Source organism: Canis lupus, chromosome 21, assembly GCF_011100685.1.
Source record: "Canis lupus familiaris isolate Mischka breed German Shepherd chromosome 21, alternate assembly UU_Cfam_GSD_1.0, whole genome shotgun sequence".
Classification (NCBI taxonomy): domain Eukaryota; kingdom Metazoa; phylum Chordata; class Mammalia; order Carnivora; family Canidae; genus Canis; species Canis lupus.
In genome coordinates, this window is record NC_049242.1 from 43,371,331 (window position 1) to 43,399,101 (window position 27,771).

The window sequence follows — 27,771 nt, forward strand, 5'->3', positions numbered from 1 at the left end:
ATGTGTTAAAGGCGTCACCTGGCAGATGGGTTCCATTCCTCTAACCGTTCATAGATGATGCCGCCTTCACATTGTGGTGGAGGAACTGATGGCCACCCCCTCACCCCAGTCTCTGAAGTCCACAAACATCATTAGAACTTATTTAATATCCCCAATTAGGAAAATCCGGGCAGAGGCATCTTGGAATCCTTTCTGTCATGACACCAAGATAATCAGGGTCTTTCTTTCTTTTCATCTCTGTTGATATCCCTAAGAACTTTCCAGAGATTGGAACTTTCTCAGAGAGTGATTTCTGGAGGTGGTGGGTACTTCAGGCAAAGGAGCCACCCAAACCCACCAAGGTTAGTTCTGCCAGAGAACATTCCAAGTAGTGTATAAACCTTTCTAACCTCCTGGAATTCTGGTACCCGTTGCCCATGGTGATTGGTTGACGTATCTGGGCAGGAAGATGAAGAATATAAAATTCTCTGCTCAGCCAATCACCCCTTCCTACACAGCCCCCAAGGGGATATACATGCTGGAATCATGCTTTTCAAAGTTTAATGTGTGCAGGAAACTTCTGGAGATCTTGCTAACATGTAGATTCTAGTTCAGTAGATCGGGGTGGGGCTTGGAACTCCTCATTTCTCACAAGTTCCCAGGAGGTGCTTTTGTTGCAGGTCCATGGACCACAGTTTGAGGAGCAAAACAGCAAAGAGCCAGCAAAGGAGTATTTTTATGAATATTTTATGAATATGAAGTTTGGCCCCAATTCTGATGCACTGCTCTATTGAGGTGGAGTTTGCAGGAAAAGAACTTCTTTTTTTCCAAGAGGAAAGCCTTACTTGGCTTCCGTGGGGGTGAAATGGTGTGGAGAAGGTTCTGCTGGAAATCCTTCCAAGCAGGAGCAAACACAATGCCTTTCCTCTAGACTCAAGGCTCCTGGGCCTCTCTGGCCTAGTCTTTACTTCTCCTGGCACATTAAAAACTACTCTCCACCCTGTGGTAGCACCAATAAATAGCAGTGTTCTTTTGGAGAGGGAGGAGGTGTGGGAGGAAAAGCACTCTTACTTTGTATTCTGTTCTTTTCTGCCTAGAATGGCTCTGTGCACACTTCTCCCAATGCTGTACAAATCGGGTGACTGCGCTGTGTAGTTCCCTTACAGTCGACGAAGACTCTGCAGAGCTCCAAGGGCTTGTAGAAGTCATTAAATCCACTTCCATAGGACGCAAGACCCACAGATCCCCTGCCAGACTGATCCAGAATTTCTAGACGTGTGGTGTCATAACAAAGAGATATTACTGTTCAAATTTTTCTTGGCCTTTCTTTATTTTCTTTTGTAATTAGATGGATATCTTCTTTAGCAACAACTCAGAGCTATGTATGAATCGAATTCGAACCGTGATTCTTCTCTAGGTTTCCTGTTACTGTCCCTGCCTAATTTCCCTTTTGCATAGGCCCTTATTTTCCTTTGTCCTTCGTGGACGTGTCCTTAGCCCCTACACCTGCAAATGTTGGACTAAACTCCGTCTAAGTACCTTCTATTTTTTACCTCTTTAGGGTGATCTCCTCTGATCTCGTGCCCTCAGATACCACCTCTACCCTGATGACATGAAATTTGTATTTCCAGCTTGCACCACTTTCCCTGAAAGGCAGAGTTGAACACCTAACTGCCTAGTTAGCTTCTCAAACACGAGATATCACAACCACCCACCCACCTCACCCTCAGCTCTGGACATCTTACAAGACTTCTTCATCTCAAAAATAGCTCCATTGTCTACTCAGTTGCTGAGGCCCAAAATGTAGGGATCATCCTTGAACGCTCTTATCTTTATATCCCTAATCCAATTGGTATCTCCTCTACCTTCAGAATACATTTTGGATTGGATCACTTCTCATTTCCGTAGCCACAACCCTACTGTGAGCTACTGTCATGTGTTCCTTAGGACATCACGTTAGCCTTCCTACTGGTATCTTGGTCTCCACTTTTGTACCTTTGTAGCTCACCTTACCAACAGAAGCCAGATAGTGTTACTCATGCTTAAAACTTTCCCAGTGACTTACTGATACGCTTAAATCTCACACTAAAAACCTTCCTTATAAAGCTCTACCTTTATTTGGTTCCACCCTGGCTCATCCATGTCAGTACTCACTATGATCAGAGCAGTCTTCTCTCTGTTTGAACATGCTATATCCGTCAGCTTGTGCTGCACAGTAAACTACCTCAAAACTCAGAGGTCTAAAATGAAGCATTTATTCTCACTTTTATAGAACTGCAAGTTGACTGAATCAGCTGATCTAGTCTGAGCTCGGCTGGGAGGTTCTGCTTTAGGCTGAAAATATAGCTGGACTTGGCTCTTCTCAGCAGTTTGAGCTCAAGTCTGTTCCATGTGTGATCTTTTGAGAGCCCAGGAGGGCATGCTTTTCTCCTGGCAAAGGCACAAACCCAAGGGGGCAAGCCTACTGCACAGGCACATTTTAAGCCTTTGCTCCTATCACATCTGCTCAGACTCCTTTGGCCAAAGCAAAATCATTTGGGCAACCTCAACATCCGAGGGCAGTGAGTATATTCTTGTAGTGGGAGGGAGGGCAGGAATGCATCTGCTGCGTGACCGTGCACATTGGGATACACTCCAAGCTTGTTCTGCCTCAGGACCTTTTAATTTGCTGTCCCCTCTGTCTGGGATCTTCACCAGCCTGCCTCTCATTATTCGCTTCTCAGCCACGTGTTTCCTCCTCATAGAGGCCCTTGAAGGCCCTTAGTCTTGGCTAAGGTAACCTGGTCGTTCACTTTCCTACATTACCTTGTTTTATCTTTTCATCTCACTTTATTGCTACCTCACTTACTTGTTTTGTTCGTGTGTTTATTGTCTGATAAAATGCAAGGTTTGGGGAGATAGGACCCTGCTCAGTTCATAGAAGTATTCAGTGCCTGGAACAGAACATGTCACATCATAAGTGCTCAATAAATTTTTGTCATTTGGCCAGATCTCTAATTCTTATATGCCTTGAAGACTAACTATAAAAAATTATAGGCCTCAAGCACTGTGGATACAAACATGTACTACCACGTGCGGTAGGGTTAATCCAATGACGCGTGACAATCTAAATTGATAATTATGGGGCCTCATTAATATAAATTTATAAGCAGTCATAAGAGCAGTTAAGAATTTCTTACCTGTCTAAAGACCGTTCAGTCTAGTGATTTAGCTCACAATGAGCCTGTGAGGCTGGCAAGGGCAGACGTTATCCTCTTTAATAGGTGAAGAAACTGAGACCCGAGCGGCCCGCCACTGGTGGAGTTCCACTAGAATCTGTGTCTCCTGAGTTGGGGATGACTTCTCTGGGGAGGTAGCCTGTGGCCAGAGGAAGAAGAGGTTATTTTTCAATAGTGTCGGTTGACGGAGGATCAAGCACAGGATCTGTGGGACCTTTGACCTTACTCCTTACAATGATCCATGGATTGAAGTTCTTTGGGAATCATTAGATAAAGTTTTCTGAGCTTTTCAAGAACTCTAGGTGGTATGGACTCGTGGAAAGATGTGATTTGGAGTCAAACAGATCTAGGTTCAAATTCAACTCTTCACTTATTAGGTCAGTGGTCTTGGGCAAGTAACTTAACCACTCTGACCTCAAACTCTTCATCTGCAAAATAGGGCTATTATATCCTTGCCCCTTTAGGTATGTAGTAAGGAATTGCAGTGTGTGACATCTAGCAGGCACTCCTCAGTAAATAGTGGTTATTATTATTTCAAGTACTATTAAGCAGTACCCTTGTCTGATTCTATGACGTATGCCAAGTGGGACTTCCAGGTAAAGATATTAAGAGTGAAATTTTATATGACGTGGGTGATCCTTAGATGTTTTCTTGATCCACTCACCAAGTTTTATATTACTGATTTGTCTGTGGTGGTTTTGGTTAGTGGAAATCCTGGATATCTACGACATATAGCTTCCAGCATGGTTTGTTTCTGCTTTACACCAATTACTCCAGAAGGCTGGAAAGAACCTTTGAAAGGACTTTGGTGCATCCCCATGACTGAAGTCAATGCCATAGTCCTAGCATTCTGGGCTGCATCTCTGCAGAGGACAGTGCCTGAGATCTTATGATCATCTGGAGTTAAAAGTGGTCTGGATATTAGAGGAAAACTGCGGTCTGCGAGCATCCAGCCTTCTTGACCCTTGTGATTTCCTTCGCTTGTGTGTTTGGGAGTCAGTAGCCATATGCCCTTATCTGTCCCATCTGTTGGCATCAGTGCATGAAGGAAAGGCTGGCCTGGGACGTGATGGGGTTTATACTCTTAGTGACTATCTTGATTGGTTAGATTGCTCAGAACCAATTGTTCTCCTTGTCCTCTCCATTCCTGAAATGAGTTGAGCTTGTACCAAGAGCCAAGACTGCAACATGTCAGCCCGGATGTAAAACCCTTATTCCATGGCTAAAGATTTCTTTGTCCTGATTATCCATCGTGGTTTTAGAAAAGCTAGTATTCCTTTCAATGACTTCCCATTGTCCTTGGGATAAAACCAGAAGTTCTTGGATGGTCTGTGTGGTATGGCCCTGCCTGCTTGCCCAGTAATGTCTTAACCCTCTCCCTCTTTGCTCTCTTCACTCCAGCCACATTGCTGCTTTAGTTCCTTGAATGCCTCATCTTTTCTCATGCCTCTTGTGCGAGTTTTGTGTATTTTGCCGGCAAGTATCTTATAGCCAACACTAAACTAGCTTAAATAGTAAGGAAGATGTACTTATTACCTCATATAACAAGAAATCCCAAAGAAGAGAATCTCCAGGTTGGTTAATTCAGTAGCTCAATGACATCAAGCAAAGTCAAGGTTTCTTCCCTTCGTTTCCCTTCCCCCTGCCATCTTTTTGTTTTACAATTCTTAGCATGTTGGTTTTGCTTTCTTCATGCATGCGGGATGGTTGCCACAGTTCCAAGCATCACATGTAAACAATACAATATACAGCAGCAGAAGAGAACATATCTCCTCTGGTGTGTCTCTTGTTACAAGCAGAGATCTGTTATGAATTGTGCCATTGGCTGTGTGACCTTGATCTCAGATTACTAAATTTCCCTGAGACTCTCTCCTGTATTATACTCATGGAAAGAACTGGACCAGATAATCTTCAAATGTATTTTAATCCCTTCCTTCCTTCCTTCCTTCCTTCCTTCCTTCCTTCCTTCCTTCCTTCCTTCCTTTCTTCCTTCCTTCTTTCCTTCCCCCATCTTTACATCCATCCATTTATCCATCCATTCATCTTTTATTTAACATACATTTACAGAAGCCCTCTTATTTTTGTAGGAATTTTTATAGGCAATACAGCCAGAATAGGGAACCAAACAAAGTCCCTATTCTCATGGAATGTATAATATCATGGGAAAGACAGATATTAAATAATTAGAAATAATCCAAGATTGCTATGTGATTTGGCTATTCTGGGGATGTCTGGCCTTGGTAGGCGACAATTCCTGACTTACTTAGCTTTGAGAGCAGACATGGGACAAGGTGGATGTCTCAGGCCATAGTTAGCATCAGGGACTATGGTGGGCAAGAGATTATTAACATCTTTCAGAAAACAGCAAAGGAAAATCTAATTTTCCTGGGTTAATTTTTCTCTTTTGTAAATTGTGATATAATCAACATACAATAAAATGAACAGATCTTAGTTTAGTTTGATGGCCTTTTACAATTGTATTCCCTCAAAACCATCACCTAAAAACAAGATACAGAAATTTCCATTAACACCCTCACACTCCCCATCCCGTCCACTGCTTAGCTTTGCCTGTCTTTGGACTTGAGACAAATAGAATCATACTGTGTGTATTTTTTGTATGCGGTTTCATTTGCTCAACATAATATTTTTGAGACTCAGCCATGTTGTTGCATGTACGAGTGGTACATTTTTATTGCCAATTAGTCTTCTTTTGTATGAACATGTTTTCCTTTCTTTTGGGTAAATATCTAGGAGTGGAATTTCTGGGTCAGAGGGTAAGTGTAAAGTTTAAAGAAACCACCAAGGAATTCTCTGAGGTGATTGTTCATTTTACTATCCCATCAACAAAGTATGAAAGGTCTGGTTGCTCTGCACCCTCGCCAATATTTAGTATTATTAGTCTTTTTGCTTTTAGCTAGTCTAATGTGTATTTAGTTGTGTCTTACTGTGGTTTAAATTTGCATTTCCTTGATGACTAATGATGTTGAGTACGTATGTGTGTGTGTGTGTGAGTGTGTGTTTCTTATACCTTTGTGAACTATTAAGGTCTTTTAGCCATCACATTTTTTTTTAAAATTTTTATTTATTTATGATAGTCACAGAGAGAGAGAGGCAGAGACATAGGCAGAAGGAGAGGCAGGCTCCATGCAGGGAGCCTGATGTGGGACTCGATCCCGGGTCTCCAGGATCACGCCCCAGGCCAAAGGCAGGCGCCAAACCGCTGCGCCACCCAGGGATCCCAAGCCATCACATTTAAAAAAAATTATTGACTTGTTGGAGTTCTTTATATATTCTGGTTATAAGCTCTTTGTCAGATACACGCACTGCAGATATTTTTCTGCCAGTCTCTGGCTTATCTATTCATATTCTTGTGGGTGTTTTCATGCGCAGAAATTTTAAATTTTGATGAAGCCCAAGATATTATTTTTTTCTTCTGTTTTGTTTTTTGTGTCTTATCTAAGAAATCCTTGCTTACTCTCAAGTTATGAGGAAATTTTATCTTCTAGGAACTTTATGGTTCCAGCTTTTATGTGTAGGTCTGTGATGCATCTTGAATTAATTTTTGTGTGTGGTATGAGATAAAAGTTGAGGTTCATTTAAAAAAACAGATATCTACATATTCTGTTATCATTTGTTAAAAACACTTTTCTTTTCCTGCTACATTGACTTAGTGACTTCATCAATGGTCATTTGACTACGTATGTCTGGGTCTATTTCTATATTCTCCATTCTGCTCTACTCATCTATAGTTTTATTCTTAGGATGACACCATATACTTTTTTGATCACTGCAGCTTTATTGTACATCTTTTTTTCATTGTTAAGTCTTGAAATCAGATAGTTTAGTAATTCCAGCTTTGTTCTTTTCTTCATTATTGCTTGGTGATTCTAGTTCCTTTTCATTTCATTTCATTTCATGTTATTTTCTTTTTTTTACATTTTTAAAATTTATTTTTTTATTTTTTAAAAGATTTTACTGATTTATTAGAGAGAGAGAGAGAGAGAGAGAGAGGCAGGCAGAGGGAGAAGCAGGCTCCATGCAGGGAGCCTGACGTGGGACTGGATCCCGGGTCTACAGGATCACGCTCTGGGCTGCAGGTGGCGCTAAACCACTAAGCCACCTGGGCGACCCTACATTTTTAAATTTAAATTCAAATTGCCAACATACAGTATAACACCCAGTGCTCATCTTATCACATGTCCTCCTCAGTGCCCGTCACCCAGTCACCTCATCCCCCTACCCACCTCCCCTTCTGCAACCCTTTGTTTGTTTCCCAGGGTTAAGTCTCTCATAGTTTGTTTCCCTCTCTAATTTTCCCCACTCAGTTCCCCTCCTTTCCCCTATAATCTCTTTCACTATTTCTTATATTCCACGTATGAGTGAAACCATATGATGATTGTCCTTCTCCAATTGACTTGCTTCACTCAGCATAAGACCCTCCAGTTCCATCCATGTTGAAGCAAATGGTGGGTATTCGTGGTTTCTAATGGCTGAGGAATATTCCATTGTATACATAAACCACATCTTCTTTACCCATTCATCTGTCAAAGGACATCACTCCCTCCACAGTTTGGCTACTGTGGACATTGCTGCTGTGAACATTGGGGTGCAGGTGTCTACGTTTTTCACTGTATCTGTATCTTCGGCGTAAATCCCCAGCAGTGCAATTGCTGGGTCGTAGGGCAGGTCTAGTTTTAACTTCTTGAGGAGCCTCCACACAGTTTTCAGGAGTGGCTGCAGCAGTTGCTTTCCTGCCAACAGTGCAGGAGGGTTCCCCTTTCTCCACATCCTCTTCAACATTTGTGGTTTCCTGTCTTGTTAATTTTCACCATTCTCACTGGTGTGAGGTGGGATCTCATTGTGGTTTTGATCTGTATTTCCCTGATGACAAGTGATGCGGAGCATTTTCTCATGTGCGTGTTGGCCATGTCTATGTCTTCCTCGGTGAGATTTCTGTTCATGTCTTCTGCCCATTTCATGATGGGATTTTTTTGTTTCTTGGGTGTTGAGTTTGATAAGTTCTTTATAGATCTTGGATACTAGCCTTTACCTAATGTGTCATTTGCACATATCTTCTCCCATCTGTAGGTTGTCTTTTAGTTTTGTTGACTGTTTCTTTTGCTGTGCAGAAGCTTTTTATCTTGATGAAGTCCCTGTAGTTCATTTTTGCTTTTGTTTCTCTTGCCTTCATGGATGTGTCTTGCAAGGAGTTGCTGTGGCCAAGTTCAAAAAGGGTGTTGCCTGTGTTCTCCTCTAGGATTTTGATGGATTCTTGTCTCACATTTAGATCTCTCATCCATTTTGAGTTTATCTTTGCATATGGTGTAAGAGAGTGGTCCAGTTTCATTCTTCTGCACGTGGCTGTCCAATTTTCCCAGCACCATTTATTGAAGAGACTGTCCTTTTTCCAGTGGATATTCTTTCTGCTTTGTCGAATATTAGTTGACCATAGAGTTGAGGACCCATTTTTGCATTCTCTATTCGTTCCATTGATGTATGTGTCTGTTTTTGTGCCAGTACCACACTGTCTTGATGATCACTCATAGAGCAATTCAGCAATGTGGCAGGAGACAAAATCAATGTCCAGAAGTCAGTGGCATTTCTATACACTAACAACAAGACTGAAGAAAGAGAAATTAAGGAGTTAATCCCATTGACAATTGCACCCAAAAGCATAAGATACCTAGGAATAAACCTAACCAAAGAGGTAAAGGATCTATACCCTAAAAACTACAGAACACTTGTGAAAGAAAGTGAGGAAGACATAAAGACATGGAAAAACATTCCATGCTCATGGATTGGAAGAATAATGCAGTCCCTATCAAAATACCATGGACTTTCTTCACAGAGTTGGAACAAATCTTAAGATTTCTACAGAATCAGAAAAGACCCTGAATAGCCAGAGGAATGTTGAAAAAGAAAAACAGTGCCGGGGGCATTACAATGCTGGATTTCAAGCTGTGTTACAAACATTTTCATTTTAATTTACATTTCAGCATCAGCTTTTTAATTTCTTCAAAAAAGTCTACTGGGGTTTTGATGTGGATTGTATTAAATCTATGTATCAATTTGGGATAATGCATATCTTAAAAATACTGAGTTTTCCATGAATCAGTCAATGAACATTATATATCTCTGTATCAGTTTAGGTTTTTAAAATCTCTTTCATCATTATTTTATAGTTTTTGGTGTAAGGGTGTTACACATCTTTCATTGGATTTATTCTTTGATGGTAGAATTTTTTTCTACCTTTAATGTAACATTGTGTAACTTTTATGTTTATTTGTTGCTGTTTTGTAGAGTTGCAATTAACTTTTACATATTGATTGTGTATCAGGAGACCTTGGTAAATCTACTTATTCTGTTATTTTTTTTTTAATTTTTATTTATTTATGATAGTTACAGAGAGAGAGAGAGGCAGAGACACAGGCAGAGGGAGAAGCAGGCTCCATGCACCGGGAGCCCGATGTGGGATTCGATCCCGGGTCTCCAGGATCGTGCCCTGGGCCAAAGGCAGGCGCCAAACCGCTGCGCCACCCAGGGATCCCTATTCTGTTATTTTCTTTCACATATTCTATTAGGTTTAGTTTTTGTTTACAATGATGTCATCATTGATAAGGGCAATTCAGCTTCTTTTCAGTTTTTAAAAAATATTTTTTAAGTTTATTCATGAGAGGCAGAGACATAGGCAGAGGGAAAAGCAGGCTTCCCATGGGGAGCCCAACATGGAACTTGATCCCAGGACCCCAGGATCACACCCTGGGCCAAAGGCAGGTGCTCAACTGCTGAGCCACCCATGTTTTCAGTGTTTTGTCTTTGGTTTCCTTTCCTGTTTTATTGCACTGATTAAAAGTTCTAATACAATGCTGAAAAGAAGGGATGCTGAACATTTTTGGCCCAATCTTAGAAAGAAAGCAACATTTTACCATTAAATATGATGTTACCTGGAGGTTTTTTATTTACTTATTTATTTTTAGATGCCCTGTATTAGAATGAGGAGGTTGTCATCTATCCTCATTTGCTAGGAGTTTTTTTGTTATTTATTTTATTGATTGATTGATTGATTCATTCATTCATTAGAGGCACACACAGAGAGAGAGAGAGGCAGAGACACAGGCAGAGGGAGAAGCAGGCTCCATGCAGGGAGCCTGACGTGGGACTTGATCCCAGGACCCCAGGATCACACCCTAGGCTGAAGGTGGTGCTACACCGCTGAGCCACCAGGGCTGCCCTCTAGGAGTCTTTTTTTTTTTTTAATTGAAGTATAATGATATGTAATATATTAGTTTCAGATGCACCTGATTCAATATTTGTATATATGATCACCTCAAGTCCAGTTAACAACTGTCACCATAGATAGTTACAAAAATTTTTTCTTTTCTGGTGATGAGAACTTTTAAGATCTACTTGCTAAGAGCTTTTTTCTCCCTATCATCACGAATGGTTGTTGCATTTTTGCCAAGTGCTTTTTCTGTATTTATTGAGATGATTGGGTGCCAGTTCCACTGTCGTCAGCTTTGGGAGTAGCTATTTCCGCAGCAGGACTGTGGGAAGTCAAAAATTTATAAACATGTCTTATACAAACAGTAAAGAGAAACTGATGCTTCTTTGAGAGTTTTCCCTATGAAATAAAGGTATAACTGGCAAGACCACAGTGTTATTCTTTACCTAAGTTATTGCCCTTTAAACAGAAGATTTCGGAGTTATGTCCCATTCCCCAGAAATTACCATGGCTTTAAGATCTTACTGTTAACCGTGTCTGGGAGAAGTAACAGGAGAAGGTGGGCATGGCACGATGCTTGGAATGGAAAGTGTAAAATGAACAGGGGACACAGAGACCTTTCTCCCATTTCAGTCAGTGATCTTAATATAGGACAGTGTGGAGCAAACAGGAATAAGGGAAAATTATTTCCCAGTTTAATTATGAAATGGAAAGAGAGCCTCAAAGTGCTTTAAACAGGTTCTAGCCCTGAGGCTCAGATGCGTCTCAGTCAGAGAAGTATGACGGATTTAGTTTTGATCACCCAGCCTCTGTCTTGTGATCGTAGGGAACCCACGGTGAATGAAGGAGGTGCTGAAGGGCTGGATAAATATCTATTATTATTATTATTTTAATGGAGAAGTTGTGGATTCTAGAGAGCATAGTTTAGTGAACTTAATATCTCTTCTTGGCAAAATTCTTGGTTTCTTTTTTAATTAAATAGATGGGAACATAAGAAGAAAAATCGTTGACTCCCCTGGAGCTGATTCAAAAATCCATTCAAATGTCACCTTCCTCTGTTGGCTTCTTGGACCCTGAAAGGCAGAAATCAGTTCAGTTTGGTCTCTGTGCTCCCCTATTAATTATACTTTAACTCTAGCCCTGGCCACATATTTTTTTGTAATTGTGTCCTTGGCTGTTGGTCTCCTTTACTAGACTACCTCTTTAGAGGCCAGAGCCAAGTTTATTCTCTGTGTTATCTCTGAGTTTAGCACAGTGCCTGGAACTCTGAGGGTGCACATAAATGTCTGTGTGATAAATGAAATGATAGGACCTGCCAAAATCACAGTTTTAAAAGAATCTTATGTACCAGCCAAACTTTTGTACTTGTAATAGATCAATAGCCAACTCAGGGCTTTAGTAAAAAAAGAGAAATTTAATTGGCTTATGTAACCAAAGTTAGGGACAGCGGTGGCTTGTGTCTTCCTGGATTAAAGAGCTCTATTGATGTCATAATGACTTCATCTCACTTTCTCCCCATCTCTTAGCTCTGCTCTGTTTTGGGCTCGGTGTATTTAAGTAGGCTGCTCCTCTGGGGAGCAGGGTGGTCCCTAGGACCCCGGGCTTATATCATAGTCTTCTCAGAGCTTCAGTGGGAAGGTGCCTCTTTTTTTTTTTTTTGTCAATAAGTAAAACAGAAATTTTGGAACTATGTCTCATTGGACTGTCATGGGTTATATACCCATCCCTGAGCCAAATGGTGTGTTCAGGAGGATGCATGATGCTGATTGCACAGGCCTAGGTCACACGTCTACTCATGCCATTGTGAGTATAGTCAACACCTGAACCATATAGATAGAGGGTTGGTGAGTGGGGCTTCTCCAAAAGAAAACCATGGTGTAGTTACTAAAAAAGGAAGTGCATGATGAGCAGAAAAAAAAATCCAGTTACCTCTGGCTTCTTGACCAGTTTTATTCATTGTTATATTGCAGACAAGTGTACTTTGATTTTGGTGGGGCCTTTAGCATAGTCTCTCGAGATAGTCTTTGGGCAAGATCATTAAATGTGAGCTTGTGGATAAAATAGGTGGATTTTTTTTTGAAGTTTCCACAGAATAATTTTATTTTTTAACACATGGTAAAAATATACATCCAATATTCACTCATCTTGCACATCTATTCACAAATGACTTCCAAATTACACCTGCTTTGATATTGAAGAATGTACGAACAGTTATCTTAGTCGAGATATGAAGAATGCTTTTAGATATACACCATTCTGAATATATTGGTCACAGAAGAATTTTGTTAGATTAGTTCTATGAATTTAAAGGTTTGAAAAGCTACTACTTTTGCATCTAATACTCCAGATGAATAGGATGCAGCAATATCAGCTTGTATTCCACAGAATATTCCTTAGCTTTTCTGGTGATGGAACCACTTCTCCACATCTGTTGGTACCGTGCAGGCAGATTGGCACGGTGGTGGTAAAGCATCCACAATAGCTTCGGCAGCATCAGAATCACACTTGAAGGGCCTCTCTGACACCATAGTATTCATGCAACTGATTCCCTTTCCACGATTTTCTTCATCACTGATGCTCTCCAACGATTATGAGTGCTTTTAATAATATCAGTTGCAAAGTCCTTATCTTTAAATTCTGCGTTGAGAGCAAACTGACTCTCTGGTTTTCCACCAGGAATCTTGTACCTTCTAAACCAGTCCACAGTAGCTTCCAGGTAGCCAGGTTTCAGCCACTTGACATCATAAATATCATTGTAATTGGCTGCATCAGGATCATCCACGTTAATGGCAATGATTTTCCAGCCGGTTTCCCCTTCATCAGTCATAGCCAGTATGCCCAGAACTTTCACCCTAAGTATTTCACCTCTTGCACATACCTTACTTCCAATTTCACACACATCGATGGGGTCATTGTCACCACAACAGCCAGTACGTTTGTCATTGTGTCCTGGGTCTTCCCAAGTCTGGGGGATGGCACCATAGTTGCAGATATATCCTGTATAAGGGAACAAATTTGCAACATAACGGAGTTTTCCTTTTTCACATCTTGTTTAATTGGGTTTAGAGGGTCCTTTGTAGCTAATCTCCTTTTTTGCATTAGACCAGTGTGGTGCTTCAACTACCATGTGGAAAATGTGCTTATCTGCATAAATCAGAACATCATGAAATGGAGATATATATTGTTCTTTTTCATTTTTGAGGAAGACTCGGTACTCGAGCGTGAAGGGTGCAGCATGCTCCTTGCTGCTGAAGCTGCTCATGGTGCCGATGCCTGGCCGCCGCCACAGAGCCACTAGCCACAGAGCCATAGAGCCACAGAGCCACTAGCCACAGAGCCACAGAGCCACTATCCATAGAGCCACAGAGCCACTAGCCACAGCCATAGAGCCACAGAGCCACAGAGCCACTATCCATAGAGCCACAGAGCCACTAGCCACAGCCATAGAGCCACAGAGCCACAGAGCCACAGAGCCACTAGCCACAGAGCCACAGAGCCACCAGCCACAGAGCCACTAGCCACAGAGCCACTAGCCACAGAGCCACAGAGCCACCAGCCACAGAGCCACTAGTCACAGAGCCACTAGCCACAGAGCCACTAGCTTGCATGCAGCACCAACTGACAAGGAGAAACCCCCGCGCCTGTGCACCACGGTGACTGGAGTTTGGTGGATTTATAGTTGCTTGAACAAACATGCCCTAAAAATGTTGATTCATGAATCAATGTTGACCTAAAGGGTGGTCCCCAGGGCCATGCTGTCTGATTTTGTATGTAATTCTTTCTGGGCTGGCATTTTTCTTTTTTTAAATTTTTATTATTTTTTTTAAAGATTTTATTTATTTATTCATGAGAGACACAGACACACACACACACACACACACACAGGCAGAGGGAGAAGCAGGCTCCCTGCGAGGAGCCCGACGGGGACTCTATCCCGGGACGCAGGATCACGCCCTGAGCCCAAGGCAGACGCTCACCGCTCAGCCACTGGTATTTTTCATCAGTGACTTCGACGAAGGCATCATGGATTACTTATCAAACCTTTAGGCTGATGGCTCCTGGAATTTTGGGTTTCACAAATTTGGTAAAGTTGCAGAAACAATTTAGGAGGTGATGCAGGGTCTTCAACTTTTTATTTTTGCCATGTAGGGATGTGAATAATATTAACTTTCATCTCTTCATTTTGTCACTATTTTACTAAGAAAAGACATTGGTTCCATCAAAAAAGAAAGGCCATGATCTCAATAAAGAGACTCCAAGAAACAGCCCTTCTCAAGAAAGGACGATTGAGTGCTTTATACTGATCTTAAAGGAAAATGGTGTATACGTGTACAGCACAAACAATTGCAACACAAAAATTCAGTTTTCAAAATTACAATGGACCTAATTTCTGTAATTTTCTCTATAGATTTGTCATTTAGGAGAGTTACATTCGACAGTGCATCATACATGGAGCTTTAATGTGGACTTCACTGTTTTTGTGGGAAGTTCAGAATCATAGCTCTACCGACAAAAATAGAAGAACCACCCCCTTTTGCTGTCTCACCCAATTCAGATATTTTGTGTTGCACCAAGGGAGATTGGGAAACAGCCCTCGGCCCCACTCCTAAGCTGTGTACATGCATATCTCTGGCCTGACGTGCCTCAGCCATTCCTGCTGCCTTCTTTTCCCCACAGGCCAGGGAAGAAGCTGCGGGTCTGGCAGTGGTGGAGGAGGAAGGAAGGATGATGGGGTCAGCCCCTACCTGAGGTGCGCACGAGAAGGCCCTGATCATTTTAAGCAAAGCAGGCAGGAACGCAGCTGAATGTTCAGGATGCTGCACACCAACAAAAAGGGAACCCACTTTTCCCCTGACCCCAAACAGCTCAGAACCCACTTGAAGACCCCTCACGAGGAGCTGCTGCTGGAGGTGATGAGGTGCTGGGAGAAATCACTCCTTCACTGGATGTCAGAAATGGGGCTCTCAGTAACTCCACAGGTTGGAGCCAGGAGTGATCGGACAGGATGGGATTTCATAGGGATTAATGTAAAGTGCTTCCCAGTGGCGCAGAGCCTCAGCCACAGAACAAGCCTCTTTTGAGAGCAGTTCATGTGAGAAAGGCCTGGGGTTTTCCCACCGTCTTGAGTTCAGTATGAGCCAGAAGAATTTATGCCATCAGTCTTAGGCTACCTCAGTGGAACATGATGTCCAGATCGTGGGAGATAATGGTTGTGCAAGATTATTATTATTATTATTATTATTATTATTATTATTATTATTATTATTTTGTGCAAGATTATTTTGAACCAGAAATTACTCTCTTTCCGGTGGGGGTTGCTCCTTGTGTTTTGTCATTAGCAGCATCCCCGGCCTACACCCGCTTGATGCCAGTAGCACCTCCCCCTGAGTGTGACAACCAAAAATATCTTCAGATGTTGCCCAGTACCCTTCCAGACAGGCCAGAAATATCTCCGGTGAGAAACCATTGCTCTGGACTCTAGTCTGCCCGGACCACACGTCGAACTGTGTTCAGTTCTGGGCTCTCCACTGTATGGGGAAAATTCACAAACTGGATTAATTCCAGAGCAGTGGGACATGCCAGGGTGAGGTGTGTAAAAGCCAGGCCATTAGAATTTTGGAGGATATTTCTTTAGACTGGATGACAAAGGACTCAAAGGACGCTCCATTTTTCCTTTCCATCCACTTTTTTACATGCTATTTTTTTGTAGCGAAAAAATATATATAACATGAATTTTGTCATTTTAGCCCTTTTTTAAGTATACAGTCCAGTGGCATTAAATTACATTTACAATGTTGTGCAGTCATTACCACTGTTTCCAAAATTTTTCATCACCCCACATGGAATCCACCCAGTTTTATCTCCTAGCCCCATCGCTGGGCACAGAGGGGCCTCTTCTAGCTGCCTTGCTGTGATCCAGCCTTGGATAAATCCCACCATCCATTCTCAGCAGGGATGGTGAGACTCAGCTGCTTATACAGGGTTTCAATCTAGTCTCAGCTGAGCTCTATTTACCCTCAGGGCTTGTATATCCCACTTGGTTTCTGCCCCTACACTCCCCAGCAGCTGCTCCAAACCATTCCCTATTTTCCCCTTGGCCTACCCCCATCCTCCTTTTATACCACCTATACCTCACTATTTGAGTTTATCTAAAATGAATTTCTTAAGCTCTTTCTCCTGAAGAATTTTACCCTACAATCACCTGTCTTCTCTTCCTTTAGGCTTGGCCCTTCAGGCCATGTGATCCTGTTTCTTTCTCAAGCTAACTATCCCCCCTGAACATGTGGTCATGTGTCTTGCCTCCAGAACCTGGTGTGAGAGCCATGTCTTCCCTTTCTTGAAATTTTGGTATGCTCCTCCTGCTTCTTAACATGGTATATTAGTTTGGGCTACTGTAACAAAATACCATAAACTGGGAGTGTTAAACAATAGAACTTTATTTCCCATAGTTTTGGATGCTGGGAAGTCCCAAGTTCAAGGTGACAACAGGGTTATGTTCTGGTGAGGATCCTCTTCTTGGCTTGCAGATGGCTAGTGTCTTGCTATATTCTCATATCGGGGGGCAATGTTGGGGGACAGAGGTTGAGATTGAGATTGAAACTGCAAGAGCACAAGCTCTCTAGTCTCTTCTGTAAAGTCACTAATCCCATCATGACCAGTCTCACCTTTGTGACCTTTTCTAAACCTAATGATCTCCCAATGGTTCCATCTCCAGTTACCATCATGTTGGGGGTTAGAGCTTCAACATCTGAATTTTGGAGGGACACAATTCAGCCTATGACATATGCCTATCTCTTTCTTTCCTAAAACCCAGAGCAATTGCCCATCTCCCTCTTTTTGGGTCCATATGCCAAAGTGTGGCCAACATAGTCCTCTCTAGGACCCGTTATGGCACTGCCCTATTCAGAGTGTGGCTTGGAGAATCAACTTCTTAGCATGACATTTGAGATCTCCCATGAATCTGGTTCCAACCCATTTTCTGTTCTCATCTCTTACATCCTTACTTTCCTGATTCTAAGCGTTGTCCGTCCTACTGCTGACCTCTGTGTGTGTGTGCACTTTCTCATATTTCAAGTCTTTGCTCTTGGTGTTTTGTCAGCTAGAGATGCCCCGTCTCCATTTCAGCCTCTTTATCTTCTTCCGTATGTACCACATCTTTTCTCGACCAATCGTGGATGACCTCAGCTTCAATTCAATGGGTTCTTTCTCCTGGGAGATTCAGCATATTCCTTACAATTTTACTTTACTTAATCCACATTTTATTGTGGCTTCTTTTGTACTTTGTTCTTCTGTCTGTCTTCTGGGTGAAGGTGTACAGGCTTCCTGAGCACGGGGGCTCTGTTCACGTTTGGTTCTCCTTCAGGGCTTTGCACGCTTCAGAACCTAAAGCACACAAATTACTTGAGGAACGCAGGAGGTTTTAGATTTATCCTGTTGAGAAGAAGAGATCAACATAGGACCAACTAGCTGAAAGTTCTTTATTTTGATTTAAAATAAGGGACATTTTGAGTTAGGGCTCACCAGTAAATGGGTGGGTTATCCCTGAGGGTGTTCAAACAGAAGCTGGCTCTATAATCTCTCTTAGAGAATGTTTCTGGATTAGTGGGAGGTTGGGCCCGAGGTCCTCTTGGGCAGTGTTTCTCCATTTAGGCACTGCTGGTATTTGGGACTGGATAATTCTGTGTTGTAAGGGACTGTCCTGTCCCTAGACACTCTAGGATGTCTAGCAGCATCCTTGGCCTCTGCTGAGTAGATGTCAGTAGCACCTCCCAGTTGTAACAATTAAGAATATCTCCAAGCATTATTATATGTCCCCTGGGGGCAAAATCACCCCAGTTGAGGACCACTGTTTTAGGGTCCCTCCTCCTGGTGAGAATCTATGAATGTAACATTCTGTTCTTTTATTGTCTAGATAACAAATATCTTAAAATCAGTGGGAATTCTGTAGGTTGGGACAATGAAAGAGAAGTCACGAAAGGGAGATAAGAGAAGGAACTGATCTTTGTGGAACCTTCCATATGTCATGCCAATCTGTGAGCTTGGGAGTTTTATCCTGTTTTATGGATGAGGAACTTGAGGCTAAGAAAAGTCATGCAGCTGGTAAGTAGCGCAGCTAGGTTTCAAACGTGGACCTGCCTGAAAAACTCTCTCTTCTTCCCTTCTCCCCTTGCTCTTACCTAAGTGTATCTCTCATTGCTTTTAAACTCAGCTCTCATATTAATCTGCCTCCCTTTATACGCCCCACATTCAAAATTTGAGGGCGTTTTCAGGAATTGCTTCCTTGAAGTTTGGCACTTTGGCTCAGTGCTTCCCCTTAGGCTGACCTGGAGTCTCAGATATTCAGAGCATCCACAGTCCTCATGGAAGAAGTCCGCATTGGAAGTAGGAGAAGGACTCTTTTCCCACCTACTCCACACTTTGTTTCATGGGTCCCAGTTATCCTTGCTTTGCCCAGAATCCACAAAATCTCACAAGAAAATACCCTATCTCTTGTGAGAGCTTATCCCTCTAGACCTAGAAGCTCGAACCCTTCCCAAAGGCCTGGCGAGGAGGGAGCAGCCCTCATTCTCTACCTTCAGGCTGCCATTACAGGAAAAAGAATCTCTTCTTTCTTTTCTTCCTCAGTGGCCAAGCAGAAGTCTCAGAACATAGCGTGGCTGTATGGTGTGGGGTGAGGAGAGAGCTTGCTCATAGCATCTGGGTCTCTTCTCAGCAACCACCATGCCCTCTACACAAATGAAAACGGAGGCTTAACACTCAAATTGAGAAATGCCAGCCATCAGTGGAAGGTTTTGGGTGGAGTGCACGTAGTTGTAGTCTCAAGTGTGTTTGACTCATCCTTTTGGTTGAATTGATGCGTGTGGCCAGTTCTGTGCTGCTCAGGCTGGGTCTACAATGCTGCGGGTGAGCTACTGCTAACGTTGTGAATGGGGAGCCCCAGAAACATTTGGGTGCACACTGGAGTGGGCTCAAATGCAGATCAGTCTCATGTCCCACACCATGAGTCTCTAGACTTTATCTGGAAAAGTCAATCTGAAGAACGTTGTACTTTGCCCTATAGGCCTGGGTGGGAGAAGAAGGTGAGTGGAGGGTGGAAGGTAGTGCCCGGCCTGTGGAGGAGACACAGAACATTAGAAATTATCTGCTGGCTCTATCACTCAAGGCCTTGGGACTTGCCCTTTGAGATCTTTTGAGTTGCAAGTCAAGATTTGTCATTAATACTGCTATGCACGCAGCTTGTTTGGGAATCTCTTTATTTTTCTTCCCTTTTACCACTAAACCTAAAGTTTGAGGTCTAATCCCATTTGACAGTGTCTGTTAAAGATTTAAATGCTGCTGCCATCTGGCCTCTTTCTGATACCAGGTCTGAAGGAAGGGAGGCTCGGTCCAGCCTCTCCAAGTGGTCCGCTTCTCAGAGCTCCAAACACTGTGATTGTGCATTATCTTGTGAAAATAAAAAATTCGCTTTTTCATGAGTGTTCAAGCTGCCACCGTGTTTATCTGCCAAATATTCAGACTTGTCTTGCTGTACAGACTGCAAGCATGTCTGGCATATCAGTGGAGGCGTAGGGCGCGGAGTGGGTGGTGGAAGACGAATTTTAGTTTTCATCCTCACTTCCCCACCTTTGGGTTGCCTGAGGTCACGAAGTGTCAGTAGGTGGCGAGGTGCAGGTCCTTGCAGATAAGACGGTGTGATGACAGTCACCCCCTTAGAGATCCTGGTCTCCCCCGAGGAGCCAGTCACCCAGGCTTTGGCTGGTTCTCGTGGGTACAAGGGGGCACCATTCAAGGTTGCCTGGTGTCTGGAGCACCTGGATGCAGTTAAAAGACAATGTAGACCCATAATTCCCCCAAATTAGTTCTCACTATGCATTTTGCCCAGTACACACAAGAAAACAACATATGCTGAAGCTTTTGCATTCTGGTTTGCCTGATGGTACCCGGGTTCATCTTCTGGAGGAGTGTTAGAAACATTTTGCAGCCTTAGCTTAATCTTGGCTTTTTTTTTTTTTTTTTTTTTTTTTCTAATTTTTGTTTTTGTGGTCAAGCTCCACAGACAAACCCACAACTTTGGAAGTTTGGCAAATTGCCCCTCTGTGGAGGTCTCAATCTCCATCCCTCCGGTTCTAGGCGAGCAGCGACTTTAAAATGTCTTTTGGCACTTGCATATTTTGAAATAAACTTTGGGAAACAACAACAAAAAAAAATTGTGTTTGGAAGGGAACGTGGAAGCCGGCTGGTTTTCTATGTGTGATAGAACAAGATGCTCAGAGATTTGCTTTCAAAAATGAAACCTTGAAACTTGAAGTCTGACATCCCTGGGGCCGCATGATAAATGCTGATGGTTTTGCAGAGCCACATGTTCCTTTCCTTCCCTTTTCACATTTATTTCTTTGAAAGTCATGCCAGAGCCTGAACTTGGGAGGGACCTGGCAGTCTCTGCTGGGGAGAGGAAAGTTCTCAAAGGAGAACTTTGTGGGTGCTTTAAATGTCTTGCCAGGTGGGTGCAGTGACGTGAGTGATTTTCAAGACGTCAAGTCACACACTCGGGGCGCTGGCTTGTGGTTCTGATTGTGTCTCTTTGAGTCAGTTGTTTGATGGGTTGTTTCAAGCCAGTTTCCTGGGGAGCAGAGCGCCCTTTGGTTTTTTGATTTGTTCCCTAATTGTTTGGAAATGTCCTCATTTTAAAAGACAAAGTAAACACGGTTTCAGGTGTGCTGAAGGCAGGAACTGGGAGGTGGCAGAAGGGGGACTGGGGGGGGGGTTGTTGGGGAGGACGCATGTGGTCCTTCTTTGAGATGAAAGCCCGTCCCAGAAACAAAGGCTGTCGGAGAGACGCGAGCTCTTTGTACCCTGAGCACGTCTGCTGTTACGGATGAACCCTCTCCAATGGCTGCTATCACACTTGTCATATTTTATTCATGAGTTGTGGTGTGCCTGGATGAAATAAGAAAAGCAAAGCTCCAAATCATAATTATGGCATAAAAAAAGATAAAATAGTTATTATTGTGACACTTTTGAAGAATTCTTAAATCTCTCCAATAATTCACTTGGAAAAGTTGCACAGAACGACTGGGTGTGTGGCACGTATTTATGTAGGTTGGGGCTCCCGGGCTCAATGACACCCGCCCCCCCCTTGACAGACTATGCATAGAGTGAACAAGAGCATAATTGAGGAAAGGGGGCTACGTCAGTAGTTACACATAAAGAGAAACGCTGACAGGCATCTTTGCATGTATCATGCTCATATTATTACTCTGTGGTTGATCAAAATATTGTACAGTTGCTTCTTTCATTTTTATCATTTCTTAAAAAAATAGAATATGGGGTCTGGATTGTTTGGTACCCCTGATAGGAGGAGATTTGGGGGTAACAGAAGCCAGAAACGCCCATTTACAAGTATACCTATACCCTGTCAATGTTGTGGGACAGCAACAAAGAGTTTAAGAAGTTGTTGGTTTACGTCATGAATTTGAAAAAGTGAGATGAAACACTTTTTAAAGAAGTTTCAACCTCTCTCAAAAAAAAAAAAAAAAAAAAAAAAAAGGCCAACTGTTGTTCCTGAGGCTTCCTCTGCTGACACAGGGCTTAGTTGTCCTCACTCACTCGCTCCCTGATTTATCCAGAGACACCTATGAACCCACACCATCCTTATGTTCCAGAGACACCTATGAACCCACCGATGAACCCACCCACATCCTTATGTTCGTGGCCTCCCATTCCTAGTCCAAATTATTTATGGATTCAGTGCAAGATATTTATTCACTCGGGATTTATTTTCATCACGCTGCGTTCTGTCCACCTGTTCACACTGCTAGACTGTCAGCTGCTTGAGAAAGCTGGTGAGAGGAAGCCACCCCAGTGTGGCCTCTGCATGTGTGCTGCTCACCTGGTGGTGACTGACCCCCTGGCACTCAGGGAAGAAAGTGACAGCGACAAACATCACGTAGATGATTGCATGTATTTGTCATGTAGCTTCTGTGATAGAAGTAAGACTAGGTCACCATTTAATGGGAGAGAAAAAGAATTTCAGAGGGGTTAAAATGACTTAGTATCTCATTGACAGGACTGATGGCTCATTCCGAGGCTTTTGATCTCAAATTCTTCTACAACACAGGGCAGTGTTTTCCAATCTTTTCCATATCCTGGTGCACAAGGACAATGGCTGTATTTGTACATTGCAGCGGAGAAAAAGAGAGGGGCTGTCTTGTTCTGTTTTGCCAAAATCTGGCCACGCCGAGGGCTGAGAGGATCCAGGGCTAGGTGATTCTTGTCATCAGGGCCCCAGCATCAGCTGAGAAGCACCTGAGGGAGCCAGGAAGGGCCTGGGAGGGCTGGGGATGGAGGGCCTTCGTGTGGGGGCTGGGTATATGTAGAGTTTGGGGAATTAGCCCAAGCTGGAGACGTGCTGGGGAGGGGCCCCAATCCCACAAGCTTGGAGGGTCAGCCAGCTAACCCCTGAGTAGGGGAATGCAGCCACCTGGTGACTTGGTGCGCGGCTGTGCATTGATCCTCAGCGTCAGCATTCACTGCATTGTTGCCTGTGGGGATGGGAGCCCTATGTTGCCAGGTCATCTAAATTTTTACTGGAGATCTGGATTTTTATATGTGAACTCTCCCAACTTTTATACTGTTTTCTTAACACACACTGAAATCTCATAATTATGTCATAAGTGGTCTTAAATCAATAGTGTCTTAGAATTACAACTGATAGCTTTCTGTTTTTCTTTCTAGGGGGTGTAAGACAGTGGTGAACCTTCTAAACTGTGGCACCTTGGACTTGGTGAAATATGCCCTGCTGGTTGGGAGAGTGATGCGTAGTGCGGGGGCTAAACCAACACAGTGACGTTCCATCCGGCTTGAGGCTGGTCACTTTGCCAGTTTTGACCTGGAGCCAGGATATCAAGCAGGACCCCGTTCTCAGCCACGGCTACTTGTCGCAGTCAGTTGCAAGACTTAAATAAATAAATCCTGAAGCTGGGTCCACCTCAGACTATTTTTCCAGACTTTCTGGGGAGGGGAGTGGGACACCTTACAGGAGAAGGTGCCATCTACCAAGCACTTGTGAGCTGCAGGCATCGTTGGGAAAGAGAGACACAGCAGCGTTGGTATTCAAGGCTTGGCAGGGCTTTCTCCAGCAATTCACTTTTATTTATTTATTTAAAGATTTTATTTATTTATTCATGAGAGACACACAGAGAGAGGCAGAGACACAGGCAGAGGGAGAAGCAGGCTCCATGCAGGGAGCCCGATGGGGGACTCGATCCCGGGTCTCCAGGATCACGCCCTGAGCTGAAGGCGGCGCTAAACTGCTGAGCCACCGGGGCTGCCCGCAATTCACTTTTAGTTGTGTGTGATTTGTGTATAAGCTAGCCACGACATCCTTTCTGATATTTCATTTAAACAGCAGATCTCACCAGGGTACCCGCGTGGCTCAGTCCGTTAAGTATCTGACTCTTGATGTGGGCTGAGGTCATGATCTGGGGGTTTGTGGGTTCGAGCCCCATGTCGGGCTCCGGGCTCCACATAGAATTTGCTTCAGATTCTCCCTCTACACACCCCCACCCCACCTGTGTGGGTTCTCTCTCTCTCTGTCTCTCTCTCTCTCTCTCTCTCCCTCTGTCAAATAAATAAATACAATCTTAAAAGATTGGAACAGCAGATCCCCCCATAATCAGGAACCTGTCCAGTCCACTGGCGTGTGCTTCGTGCAGCATGCATGTTGAGGACAGGGCAAGGCTTGAAGAGCAAGGTCCCGAACTCCTGCTTTGGTTTTTTAATTTTTTTAATTTTTTAAAATTTATTTATGATAGTCACACAGAGAGAGAGAGAGAGGCAGAGACACAGGCAGAGGGAGAAGCAGGCTCCATGCACCGGGAGCCCGACGTGGGATTCGATCCCGGGTCTCCAGGATCGTGCCCTGGGCCAAAGGCAGGCGCCAAATCGCTGCACCAACCAGGGATCCCCGGACTCCTGCTTTGAATTGCTTTGTTTTCGGCATGGGACTTGAGAATCCTTTCCCTCTCAATCTTTGAGTAACCTGCTGGAGAAAAATCATTTCTTTTTTTGAGACTTTTAGCTTTGAAGGTGCCTCTAGAGCTTATTTACATATTGGTCAGCGGGCGAATGTTAACTGAGAGTTGGCTGTGCTGCTGTGTGCCAGTCGCTGCGCTGGGTCCCTTGCACAAAAGGACTTTGGCAGACACTTGCCCTTGTGGGCTCTTGGTCTAGGTGCAGGGAGGAGACAGCCTGCAGAATATCATATTCATCCATTCATTCAACAAATATTTATTGTGCCTCCGCGTGACAAGCACTGTTCTGGGTGTCAGAGATGTAGCAGAGAAAAGGCAAAGTCTCTGACTTCCTGAAGCATGTGGTCAGTAAAGGTGATCACAGTGTAAATTAGCAACTTTAGACAGTAATATATACCATGAAGGAAATAAAATAGCAGTCTTGTAGAAAGAGCAGGAGAAGGCTGACTTTAGGAAGGATTGGGGAAGGCTTTTCTGCGGAGGTGGTATTTGTGCTGATGCCTGCATGAAAAATGAGTTACCCATGCGGAGATAATATCACTAATGATCACTTGCACTATTAATGATGAAGGCTCTTCATGTGCTAGACACTCTTCTAAATTCTTTATATTCATGATCTCCTTTAATCCTTATAATACTCCTACATGGCAGGTGGATGGTATGCGTCCCATTTTATAGAAAGGAAAACAGAGGCACAGGGAGGTGAAACCACTTGGCCGAGATCATAGGTCCAGCAAGTGGCAAAGCTGAGAGTTGAATCCAAGCTGTTCTGCTCCAGGGCCCACATTCTTAGAACAACGGTTACAAAGGGTTTGAACAAGTTTAAGGGGCTCAAGGATGGCCAGTGTGGGTGGAGGTATCAGAGGAGGCCAGGGAGCACTTCGAGAGCCAAAGCAAAAACTGCATCTTTTTTTTTCTTTTTTTCTTTCTTTCTTTTTTTTTTTTTTTTTTGCAAAAGCTGCATCTTCATTTCAGCTTCAGTTGTAACACCAAGTCACGTGGGGTCTTGCAGGCCAGTGGTGAGGCCTTAGGGTCTTGATCACAGTGCGTTGTGCAGAGTGGTGGTTTGAATAACGGCCCACCCAGTGAAATCTCTGTCCTAATCCCCTGAACCTGTGAATAGGTTGCTTTATATCATAAAAACAACTAAGTTAAGGATTTTTTTTTAAAAGGTCTTATTTATTTATTCATGAGAGACACACACAGAGAGGCAAAGACATAGGCAGAGGGAGAAGCAGGCTCCAAGCAGGGAGCCTGATGTGGGACTCAATCCTAGGATCCCGGGATGACGACCTGAGCCAAAGGCAGACACTCAACTTCAAGCCACCCAGGTGTCCCCAAGTTAAGGATCTTTTTTTGTTTTTAATTTTTAATTTTTATTATTATTTTTTATTTATTTATTTATTTATTTATTTTAAGTTAAGGATCTTTATGTTGGGACTTGATTCCCCAGGTGGGCCCGATATCATCACAGGCGTCCTTATAAGATGAAAGAGGAAAGCCAGAGAGGGACGCACACGCAGGTGAACATGGCAGCGGGCAGGTGCTGTGCTGCTGGCCTGGGTAGATGTAGGTAAGGGGGCGTGAACCCAGGAAGCCTGGAAAAGTCAAGGGAGATGGGCTCACCTCCTAGAGCTTCTGGAGGGAGCTCGGCCCTGTCCACACCTTGATTTTGGTTCAGTGAAACCCATTTCAGGCTTCTCGTTTCCACAACTGTAAGATGGTAAACTTGTGTTGGTTTATGCTGAGATTGTGGTAACTTGCTTTCGTGGTGATAGGAGACTAGTGTGACCAGCTATTTGAGGGTTGAGGTGACTGATGGTGATTTAAGTTTGAGAAAGGTCTCTGTGATTCTCTGATACAGAAGAGATTTAGGAGGAGAATAGGGGTCAGGAGGGTCTTCCCGCGGAGGAAGAGGAGTGGAAGGGGGGCTCTGGGGGGACACCCTGACAACTAACCAGAGAGGAAGCAGCAGAGGGCATGAAGAAGCCTCAAGGTGGCCCCAGCCGTTGTAGGAAACCCAGAATGCCTCAAAGAGGAGGGAGGGGCAACCTTTAGGTTGCGGAGAGGTCAGTTGGGCTGAGGGTTGAGAACTGGCTGTTGGATTTGGTAAGACGTGACTGAATGAAGGGTTCTCGTTCATACAGCTAACAAGCCTGACTGGACGTCTCCCTGCAAACCGTGTGTGTCCTATTCCCCGCGGTGCAGAGCCTGCCGCAGGCACAGGGCACACGCTCCGCAGCATGTGTTTGAATCTTGGACTGGAAAGGGAAGATCCCCCTCAGCTGGGGCTCCAGAGCCTCAGGTGCTGCAGGAATTGGGGTTGGGCCCAGAGTGGGGAGCAGGGCTTGGGTGGGCACGGGGGAGGCGCTGGAGCTCCAGGCGGGAGAAGTTGGGGTGAAGAGCCCCTCCTGTGCCCTGCACTCCCAGGGCTCACCTGTGGCCCACAAGGGCTTGCATGGAGAGGAGCTCACCACTGTTCTGGGCAGGGGTAGATGTCCAGGGAGCCAAAAGGAATATTTGCTGGGCAAGTCAGACCATGGATAGAAGTCTCCTCGGGACCTGCTGAGGTCCGCTTTGAGATGATAATTCAAATGATCACGAAGACCCCACTTAGGACCGTGAAGGAGCCAGTTACTGAAAACTGGCTGCTTGGGTTTGTTACCCTAGGACATGCTGGAGCCAAATTATTTGCAACAATGATAAAAGACCGATCCCCCCCCCTCCCCAAATTGACCTTTATATTTCTTCAGAAAAGCTTTAGTAAGTGAAGATTGTAATTTTAGCCCCTAGTTGGTTGTAGATCTTGTTTGGGAAGGTGGTAGTGGCAAGTTAGTGGTGAAGCATCTGTGGGACAGAGAGTAATTCCAGTTCTGGAAGAGCAGGGTTTCCAGGGATTCGCTTCAAATATTAACGTCTAATATGATTGGAATAACGTCTCTAAAGAGGAGGTCCGTTTTCAAAGAAGCCCAGCAAGACCCCGCACCCAGAGCCCCCTTTGTGGACAGAGGTACCTATTTCTTGGAGCTTCTGTGCAAAGCCTGCCGTTCGAGGTGTCCGTGACGCTTTCCTGTCCCTGCTCAGCACAGGGTTGAAAGGCCAATAATTCCTTGGTTTCCCCCAGGAATCCAAAAGCACAGACAGGCACCCTGTGGCCAATGTGGATAGAAAAATAATACCAAGGGAGGCCTCCTCAGCAGTGACTCTGGAACTAATTAGTTAACTAGGCATGTAATTAGATTAATGCACGTGATCCGGGAGCTGATGGTGTGCTTTTTAGGATGGTGGAAATAAAGGAGCTGAGGAGGGGAGAGGAAGC

At 43.8% G+C, this 27,771-nt stretch overlaps 1 protein-coding gene and 1 pseudogene across 2 annotated transcripts in view; one reads left to right on the top strand and one right to left on the bottom strand.

Moving 5' to 3' along the window:
* Positions 1-27,771, top strand: part of NELL1 (neural EGFL like 1) — an 822,581-nt gene that overhangs the window by 39,832 nt on the left and 754,978 nt on the right. The window lies entirely within an intron of this gene.
* LOC100686726 lies at positions 12,813-13,681 on the bottom strand (annotated as a pseudogene).